We start from the raw sequence: 11370 nt of genomic DNA, 5'->3' as shown, positions 1-11370 counted from the left end.
CCGGCAACGACATTGATGTGTACCTAAGATCGTTGGTTGATGAACTTTTACAGCTCTGGAAGGAAGAAGGTGTACGTGTGTGGGATGAGGATAAACAAGAGATGTTTAACCTGCGAGCACTGTTGTTCGTAACCATCAATGATTGTCCTGCACTAAGTAACCTTTTGGGATAGACAAATAAGGGATATCGAGCCTGCACCAAATGCTTAGATAACACAAATAGCATGTATTTGAAGCATTATAAGAAGGTAGTCTGTATGGGTCATCGTTGATTTCTCCATGCTCACCACCAGCTGAGAGAAAGTGGGATGCATTTCAAAGGGGCGCTAGAAACTCGTCGTCCTCGTCCCGGCTGTTGCCGCTCCCCGTCACCATCGCCAGCCCAACCTATTCGCCGGCCTCCTTTGTCTCTATCGCCGCTGCCATCATCTTCACCCGCTATCATCGCCAGCCTCGTCCTCCGTCCCCGTCGCCGCCACCGGCGCATCCATCCCTATCGCAACGACCTCCGCGCATGCCCCTCATTGCGCGCTGGCACCACCTCCTCCCCGTCGTCGTAGCCGCGACTGCCGTCCCCGTCCCCCATCATTGCCGTGCATCCTCATCGCCGTCACGCCCCCCTCCAACTTCGGCCGTCCCCCTGAATTAATTTTTGAAATTTGGTTGAAATTTGGTAGATTACATACAAAATAAATTTTGTATACGTTTAGGCCCCGTTTGGATCATTGCAATTGTTTGTGGAATATAGTTGTATATTTATAAGTAATGCTTAGAAATTAATTGAACTTTGGTACAAATGTTTAGAAATTTTTGTTGAAATGCTTAGAAATTACTTGAAATTTAGTACATTTTATATATTACATTTTGTATGTTACATTTTGATAGTACATTTTGTATATTACATTTTGTATATTTCAAAAAAATTAGTAAATTTTGTATATTTCAAAAAATTTTGTTGAAATGAATTTTTTTCATGGTTGTTCTATATATGATTTCATGTCCAAAGTAGTTGAGATCGATGGCAAACGACGAGGCCAGAAGGTATCTAATGGAGGGGATTATTGCTGGTGATAGTAGTCCAACCTTCCCATAGCGTACACTGATGAAGAGGGTAGCCAGGCAGACATGTTTCTCAGCCTGTCTGCCGATGGTAATGAAGAGCTCGAGCCCCAGCAAAACATTACCGTGGCAGAAGGTTCCAACGAGGTATAGATCATATTTTAACCCTCTATATATATAACATATGATCTTATTCATTATTACTATGTACTAATTAATTAATGAATCTTGAACTGTTAGCCCTCTGGATCGACAAACCGTCGTCCGAAGCCCCGAGGTCCTTCCAAGGTGAAGACTGGAACAAAAAAGGCTATCATCACGAAAGTCACAGAAGAGGGCAAGCCGGTTGCTCCTGAAAAAGTGGCAACACAGTACGTGAGTTAGATCGGGGCAATCGTAAGGGAGAACGTGCCCATCAGAATAAGGGGCAAAACGATTAATCCACACGTGCTCCAGGATACAGAAAAGAATATGCTGTGGAAAGAAGTTAAGAAACATTTCATATTTCCCGATGGATATATTAAAAATGATGTGAAAGCGTGGACACTGAAGAAGATGGCCACACAATACTAGACATTCAAGAAGATGTTGGATACCACCTACATTAAGAATGGCCGAACTCCAGATTTTACTGTGTATCCACAATGTAAGGACCACCGGGAGGCATTTGTACAATACAAGAGCACCGAAGACAATAAGAACAAGGTCGCCCAGAACATAGGCAATGCTGAGGGGAAGGAGTACCATCATAAGTTAGGGTGAGGTGGTTACGCCAAAGCAATTCCCAAATGGAATCAGATGGAAAAAGGCCTGATTCATCGGGCTATCGTACCAGGAACAATTGATTGGCCTGAACGGTCGAAAAATTGGTATTATGCTCATGGAGGTGAGATAAACCCAGATGATGGGACGTTGGTCTTCAATGAGTTGTTACGTGAAGTGGCCACAAAGCTTGACAAGATTATTAAAGATGTTAAGGATGAGACGTTGATGGTGTGCCGAGAGAATGATGAGCTCACAATGGCCCTTGGGAATCCCGAACACCCAGGACGTACCTGAGGGTTCGGGTTTGTTCCGTAGAAGTTCGCATTCCGAGGTGACTTGGACATGTACACAAGCTAGAACCGAAGAAAGGAGCAAGAAGATGAGAGGTGGCAGCGCATAATAGAATCCAAACTGCAATATGTAGAAGTAAGAATGTAGGAGGGAGGCAGTAGTCGAATGGCCGACGCAGTTGCCAGTCCTTCTCAACACCTCGGGAGGAGCTGTGCATCCACAGGGCTCCTTGAGCCACATACGCCAGGATTACCCGTGGAAGAGCAACTATTCCCTGTGGATGCCATCACGTAACGCACTACATGTGAGCTGCATGCACTGATCAGCAACCTCAGCATTAAGGTATGTATATATATAGAATATTTATGCACCGGAGTCTCGGGAGTGCCTTGGTAATTTGAAGTTTAAGAACTTCATTTATTTTATATATCCAGGTGGCGTACGGGAGTGCCTTGCCAATCCTGCCAAATCATATATGCCATGGCATGGAGATTCCACCTGGCTATGCCAGTGTTGGCGTAGAGAGAATTGCTGATAGCCTATTTGAAGGCCTAGAGCTCGACTTCCCGGGATGCGACGGGTCAACAATACTAGGAGAAGTGGTTCACGGGGTCATTCTATGGCGCAAAAGCTACATCATTATCCCCGGCGTGGAGGCACCTCCTTAGAGCTCAAGACCACTCTTCGCAAATCCACAGCAGCGACCATCTCCTCAAACATCTAGTCCATCATCTCCACCATAACCTGCTCCACGATCAGCATCAGCACCGGGACCGTCACTTCGATCAAGGTCTCCATCTCCACCACATCCTGGTGGCTGGAGCGACGACGACGACAACAACACCCCTCCACGGTCACCTTCACCGGGACTAAGAGCACCATTTAAGAAGTCGCGACTACCGCCTCCCAAGTCAAGACAGCATAAGAAGAAAACAAAGGAGCCTGAGGTGAGTCCTGAGGAACGCTGACAGGCAATGACTCATGAGGAACGCTAGACCGAAACCCAAGTGCAAGCTAGTGAGTGGTTGAGGAAACAGAGGGAATTAAGAAAAGTAAGGGAGATGGAGCCACCGTCAGTAGATCGAAGAGAATTACATAAATTCATCAAGGCACAAGAACAAGCCAAGAAGAGTCAACCACTACTATCGAACTATGAATGGGCATTAGTCAAGGTTGATGAGAAGAAAAAAGGAAAAAAGTCGAGCTGCCAGCTGCACCGTCAAGTGAACGGAAATGGACCTTTGAGCTAGGCAAGCCTATGGTTAGCCCTGATTCGCTAAAGAAGCTATCAACGAAGATGTACGAATTCCATCAATGGTACATGAAGTTGTCTGCCGATGAGAGGGAGATGTTGGGCCTTATGATAGAATCGATAGATATTAATGGCGAATGCGAGGCAGTCCTGTGGCTATGATTCAAGGATATATACGAAGTGTATCATCATGGTGCCCTAGACATCTCTCTGATGAGCGCCTGGACTCTGTAAGTGTCCGTTTATATCTACATGTAAATTTTGGTTCATATCATTTTTTTTGCATGCGTCGCCGTACTAATTAACTTCATCTTCCATTTTATGTAGGATGTTAATTCGAACATGCCGACATGAAGCGTACGTCCATGTTGGCTTCATGGATCCATCCGTAGTGAACCAAGCCCAGATACGAGATTTTCCAGACAAAATGTTGCTGGCAGTATACAATTCCATAGACAGATAAAAATTAAAGGATCACATACTACTTCCATACAACTTCAAGTAAGTGTGTGTATACCGTCTATTTTCATTTTCTTTTTCCTTACCTGATTAATGTTAGTTACCTCTAATATATATGAACATTTACGTACGCAGCTCCCACTGGATCCTCATTATTATTGACATTGATCGAAGTCACGTCACTATCTTCGATTCGTTGAGGAGATATCCAAAGGAATTTCAAGATGTGCAAGACACGCTAGACATGTAATAATTCTGGACCTCTATCTCTATACAAAATTTTATTTCCTAAATTTTCACCTAACACTATATCATTCATTATTTCAATCCGTAGAGCATGGAGAAAATTCATCAGGGCAGACAGATCAGGTCAATTCAAAGAAAAACTTACATGGAGAATAGACTTCCCGATACGTATGAAGTCTGCACATTTTGTACATTCTATAGCGTGAATATTTAATAGCTTAATTGTTTTCTCCACTAAAGTGCTTAAGACAGGAACCTGGGAATGATAATCTATATGGCTACTATGTCCGTGAGCACATGCACAATTTATTGGGACCCAAGACCATCAAGACCACGGAGCGCGAATTTAAAGTATGCAAAATAAAACTATTAATAGTTATTTATTTTCTACAATTGTTCGTGTAAAATTCACATATATGTATCCAAATTACAGATGTGGAATATTCAATGGGGACTCTTGAAGAAGGAAAGAGTAGTGGCAATATGTGAAGGTCTCATTGGATTCCTGGTGGACGAGGTGGTAAATCCACAAGGAGACTTTCATTACGATGGATGAAAATTAGACGATCCCAGCACCTCGACACGAAGATCATCATATATATATATATAGTTTAATTTAGTTTGTATATATATATGTAATATGTACGCTAAATAGATTTATATATATATATATAGTACGCTAATAATTGTATAGTATTTGCTTGTTTGATTCATTTAAATACTAGTTTAATTTGATTCATTATAAAAAGAACTGTCAACTTTAGTACTGAAGAGTAACTAAAGAGGTACGTGATGCATGAAATAATAGATGCCATGCAGTAGTTTGATTCGTTTAAATACTACTTTAGTTAACTAAAGGGGTACGTGATATGCACGAAATTATAGGCGTCATGCAGGCGCTTGCATGGCGCTGTATGCACGTATTTTAATCCCGGTTGGTTTTACAAACCAGGACTAAAGAACCGTGACTAAAGAGGTGACCTTTAGTCCTAGTTTCTAAAACCAACTGGGACTAAAGGGGGGTCTGTCCAGCGCCTGGCGTGGCAGCCCATTAGTCCCGGTTGGTTTTACAAACCGGGACTAAAAGGGGGTCTTATATCCTGATTAAGGGGCCCGTGATAAAAGACCTCCCTTTTATCTTGACGGATTAATTCCGAATGCATTTTTAGGAGATATACATCCTACGAACCGGTACTAATACCGAGTTCTCTAGTAGTGAGTCGTAGTCAACATCTAAACCAACCATGTTTTCCAAAGAATTCAAAATGAAACTACCATCACTTTCTTGCAACCTATTTACACCTCATGTTAGTAATACCATACTTCTGTCTCGCTTTTCAAGTTATGAAGAAAGGCTAAGGAACAATGCGACAGTCAATGCTGTGCTTGCTGCTAACACAGTAGCAACACCGGATAAGCACTTGCCCAATGTATGAGTTGTCCTGACCTATTGTGTTCGGCTCCTACCGTCTAGCCCGCGTAGTGTTCATTCTGGATTGCATATATGGATATAAATATGCAAACTATCTTATTGTTTTTCACCGACATTTTCCTCCAATTAGGAAAGATCAATGTAACAAATTTCAATTGATACTACTGTTAGACAGACATCATGGTGTTATACATCGATGCATAAAACAAACTGAAACCAAAAAATCACTGTCCTTAGCAGTATTAGGTAAGACCTGTTGTTAAGTCTGAACTAGATAGACTTTTGTAGATTTCAAGTTTCGTGTTTGGATTTTGGCAATTTGGTCCACGCTCTTAAAACAAAAGTGAAGCATGCTTCCAAGTGCCATATCCTTGGAGGCAGTTGGTAAGGTACGGTGCCAACATCTGATCGTTTGCAATCAGCATACTGTGCCCTGCCTGTGGGTACGATGCATGGGCGTCACGTATTGTCAAGTCAACCAAGTTACATAGCAAGGAACTTTCTACTCCACTAATATTTTGGCACATTCTAAAGCTTAATTTGTGGGTAATCATTAGACGTGAAGCGTTGAGGAGCATCATGGAATGGGGATATCTAATTTGTTTTCTTAGGACCATTATTTTGACATTCCTCTAGTTCCTCTTCACTTAGGGGGATGCACTACTCTACAATCTACTCCCTCTGTCTACAAATCTAAGGACTTCTTGATGTCAAAACTATTAATCCACAAATGTAAGGACGTCTGGTCTAATCAACTAAAATAAACATGATCAACGCTGTCATTTATGGTACTGAATAGGCAGGATTCAATTTTACACCACTAGTATGATGTGTTCTTGGTTAGTTGAGGAGTACATGTGTCTTTCCTCAACCCCTAATTAAGTTATTCTAAAGAGTCCCAGAAGTCCTTACATTTGTGGACGGAGTACAATGACAAAAGATAGTTGTGCATATTTTCCTAACATAATTTCTGCAAGTTAAGTTTTGTAGGCTTGCAGATAAATTAACAAAAGATGAATCTTGATGTGTGAAAATTTACTTGAAATTTCACCCAACAACTACCTGGGAATTAGTTTGTTGTGCTGTTTATGTTTAGTGTCATGAGGTGTTGTTTCCTTTTGTGTGCTGATTGATGTAAAATATACTAGCTCCGAAATATTTGTTGTTGTTGACTTTTGATCATGACGTTTGACTACTCGTCTTATTCAAAATGACTTACTTTATCATCAAAAGTATTTTAAGTATGACTTATCTTTTCTTATATCTGTAATAAATTTTTAAATAAGACAAATGATCAAATATTGTGAGGAAGAGTCAACAGCAATAAATATTTCGATACGGAGAGAGTATCTCCTTATGAAATACATGCACGGATGCACGATACATTATTGGAAAACAGAAATGTTCAAAACATTGCTGTGGAAAATCGTTAGCGAAAGCAGAAATACTGTATATAATACATAAGCGTAAACTGTGGCTTTAACAGGTATGTAGACACGGATCACAAGCTAAAGTAAGACGTACAACGGCTTGTATGCATGATATCACGTCCACCAAGGACATTAAAATTGATTCCTACGTACCGACCAAAAACAGTCATAGATTATGCGAGAAAACTAGAGGATGATACTATTGCTTTGCTTGCTTCCCAATAAAATGCACGCCACGCAAGTATGACAAAAAAGGGCATAGAGCCTACGTGTACATGGGGTTCAACAAGATCACACAGCTAATTTAAATAACTTGGTGTGAAAGCAAATCATCATATCAGTCTATCCAGAAGAATAATACCTTGCTTAATTTTCTGGAGGATCAAATGGCTAGTATATTAACGGCAGGGCTCATGATTATGTGGGTCCATGCCTTGTCATACTGGTGATCGGCTACACTGCATCGTTGATCAGGGGCAAGGGTTAGTTTAGGTTTGAATAACCCACATGATTATATATGCGGGAAGCTAATTTCTGATGTGTTAGGGTTAGTTTAGTTTTGAATAACCCACATGTGTCATGTACAACAGTTGAACAGTATGTAGTGGCCGACAGGGGCCATGGTTCTGTGATGTCTTACGCATAGTTAGTAAAATAACGGCTCTATAGGAAGGGAAACTTGACCTTCCTCTTTTACTAGCTAGATATCAAAATTACAGTGTAAGCTAAGATGCATGCTTTTATAATGCTTGGTTCTTAGTCCTTTTCGTAATGTAATTGGTAGGAAAAATAAGTTTCATCAGTTCTCATTTAAAACTTAGTGGAACTTTTCAAAAAATATGTTTCATCAGTTCCTACTTCTCAACCTTCGGCCCTGCTTCTTTGAAAGCATAAACATGTTTACTGGGGTTACCAGTTTATTATAGAGCAAAGGTCCATTTTCCAGCAGCCAGGCTGCGCCACTGAAGACTCTATTACGTAAAGCCACTCAACAACCAAAAGCTCCCACCACAGTTTTTGTAGCAGCAAGGTCTGGAGGAAGCTCCAGATTTACCAGGGTGTACAAAAGCAAAACAGACATCTTTGTCGCAAGGAACTCCGGGGTGCAGGGTGTGCTGGATCCATCAGCAAATCACCTCGCCTGAGGTGGGCAGCTTCAGAGCACTTGTACGCCCGATAGCAGTTGTTTCAGCAATCCCTCCCTCTTTACTTGATCTTCCGCAGTCGCCATCTCGCACCAGTACTTAATTAAGCCAACGAAAAATGTAAAACCACATGCACACGTGACCATGGCTTATCTCAACCGTTGATTTGTCTCTATCCTACCGTTATCCACTACCTACCTCATGTACTTCTCACCTACCTTTGATCCATCTCACATTGATTAAAAAATGAATGGTTTGGGTAGCTCATGTGGTCACACATACATATGAAAAATTCATATTCAAAGCCAACTATTTTGTGAGCTAAAACAGTAGGGTTAGAGATAAGAACGTTAGAGAGAACCCAATCATTTCTAGTATGCCAGATCGCCCAGGTCACTCCAACTAACATATATTAAATCGATTTAAAATAAAATCAATGTTTTGGGCAACGAGAATATATTCTCTTTTGCCACATTTCTTTGCATTTTTTATTCCCTCGCCATGTTTCATTGTATTTCTTTTAGTTTTCACTGTCCTATTATTAGATATTTTATTGCTCTTTCTTTATGCATATCTTTGAACATATTCCATTAGGTTCATAAATGTTCCCACGTTTGAAATGGCATCGATGGATCTATTTTATCTCAGTGTTTTCTCTTTTTATTGGCCAGAGCAAATCTACAGTGTTCTTCCTGAAACAGAGTACTTGATCAATGTAACTGTGTTATCTAGCAAATGAACGCATGCAGCTTGATATTTGAGTGAGAAGTTGTGATATTTTTACTTCACATGAGCTTAACAATGAATAAAAGGTACACAGACCAATGGACATATGACATTTCTGGCATATTTAATAGTTCATGGATCTCCGTCCTCTTACACTTTATTCGCCTCGGCCCCATCATAACTAATTACGTGGCAATGTTTTTAAATAATGTATAAACTCAGTACCACACATAATCTGATAGTGAAATTTATTTACACGCCTCTAGGAAAATTAATATGCATAAACATCAGAATTTAGTAATTTTTTTAACCCAAAAAAGTTTTATATTACCCCACAAAATCTCATCAATCTTTTGTTTTCTGTGACATTTTCTTCAATTTTCTACATGCTGTTCATAGTTTTCAAAGAACGTAGGCTTATTTATCTTGATTCTTAATTCACTTGATGGGATTGGTAATTAATTTCTCGACGTGTAATTAAGTTTATTTGCACTTGACTTTGGGAGATAGAGCTCTAGTGTATTCATTAAATTTCCAGTAATCTTGCTAGCTGCTGCTATTTTGATAAGATAGAGGAGCTCTCAAAAATGATCAGCAGGTTTACATAATTTGGTTCTTTAAAGCTTTTTTCATTGCAAAAGGGGTTCTTAAAGTTTTGAGATATTTAGGTTCCAGTGCTCCGGTCTGCATAAAAATCCTACTCATCGAGCAAGTACTACTATCGTGTTATACTTTTACACCACAGCTTATCAATGTTCTCTGTGATAATTTAATTTCTCGACACATAATTATGTTTATCTACACATGACTTGTGGTGGGCTGGAGCTCTAGGTTTTCAATTAATTTCAATGTACCTTGCTAGCTGGTGCTATGTTTTGATAAGATATAGGAGCTCCAACGTGATAGGCAGGCCGGTTTAGATAATTAGGTTCTTTTTAGATATAATATTTTCTTAACTTCCAAGCAAAATAATTGATCAAATTATCTGCCAACTACGATATCAATTTTGAATGCATTGACGCCCGTATAAATGTTATGACTGATAATTCCACAGCTTTTTATACAAGAACCTGATGAAGCATATTAATTAAAATTGCACCAATTGCAGAAGGTATTTGACTTGTCCATGATGAATAAAGTGAAAATGCAACTTAACCGTAAGTGGGGAAAGCGAAATGTACTTATTACTTCCACTATTAAGTTGCTTATTCATGCTTTGGTGGATCAATACACAAGTGGTTGTTTCTTTTAACTTTTGTAATGTTTTACAGCACACCTTATTCTCCATTATTTTTTATGAAATGATGCTTGACGCTATTTCCATTACAATGATTTGATATTCTAGTTTATGAAGAATAAAGAATCATCGAACTTTATTGTAGACTATAATGGACAACAAAGCTGTATACTTGTTGAGTAATAAATGTAAAGTAAATTAATCATGACACTTAAGTTGTTGAATGACACATCAATTGCAATTACTGTTTGACCCATTAACCTAACACGGTTTGTTGATCCGCATTGTTAGTTATGAAGTGTTCTGTAACTATAAAATTTATCACTCTGACTATGGAGTATTTGAAAGTTCAATTTGTTTGAAGGAAATGATTCATATCATCAAAATAAGTAGTTATCATGTGGAGTAATTACCTTAGCTTAGTAGTCATTTATTTTAAATATTACTTTTTGTAATTTCCTAAAAAATATAGGAGCAAGCTTATAATTGGAGACAGTGGTAACATAATTAAACATCACTAATATTTAGGTTTATAAAGTTAAATAAACTTATGGTGTCATCAAAGTACATTGCAAGACAAAAGGGTCTGCAAATATGTTTTTCATGTTTGAACCCTTATATTTTTAAATATTCAGGATCAGAGGGAGTACATAGTTTATAAAATAGTTTATAAATATTTGAAGCATTGATGTGGTTAGGTTAAATTTTGACAAAAAGTGGAAAACAAATAGAATAAACATTGCTTATATATGTGGGCGATAATGGGGTTCCTGTACTGGCAGATGAGGATGCGGCAGCTAAGGCCGGCAGCTCGACACATAGCATGCCACGAACAGGCCACTTGATCGTCACGTAATGGCTGGCCCCAATGCACAAGCATGTAGATGATGTAGCTAGCAATCTAGCTGATGCTCCCATCACTTTTGCATAGAATCTGTGCGTCTCTGCATACATATTCCCGGTGCCGAAATGGCGGAAATGGCGGCAGGAGCGATTCATCTCGATACGAGTACTCTTGCGCCTAGCTCGTCCAACATTGTAACACACTCCTGTAACACATTCATGGATGTGTTACAAAGAAGTTTCATAGTAATATAAGGCTAAGTGTTACAAATAAGGGCAGTAACACATACCGCTTTGTTTCGAAAAAATGTGTTACAGACACAAAATTGATGTTATAGTAAAAATGTTAAAAAAAGTAGTATGTTGTAACACATAATCAGAACACATTAAACGTGTTACATATACATATTCTATAGTAACACAATGTAATATTACTGCCAAAGTGTTACATAGGAAATATATAATGAAATATATAATATCGATGT

The sequence above is a fragment of the Setaria italica genome, chromosome I (assembly GCF_000263155.2).
Source record: "Setaria italica strain Yugu1 chromosome I, Setaria_italica_v2.0, whole genome shotgun sequence".
Taxonomy (NCBI): domain Eukaryota; kingdom Viridiplantae; phylum Streptophyta; class Magnoliopsida; order Poales; family Poaceae; genus Setaria; species Setaria italica.
The sequence above is the reverse complement of the archived record's forward strand: the minus strand, read 5'-3'. Positions refer to the sequence as shown.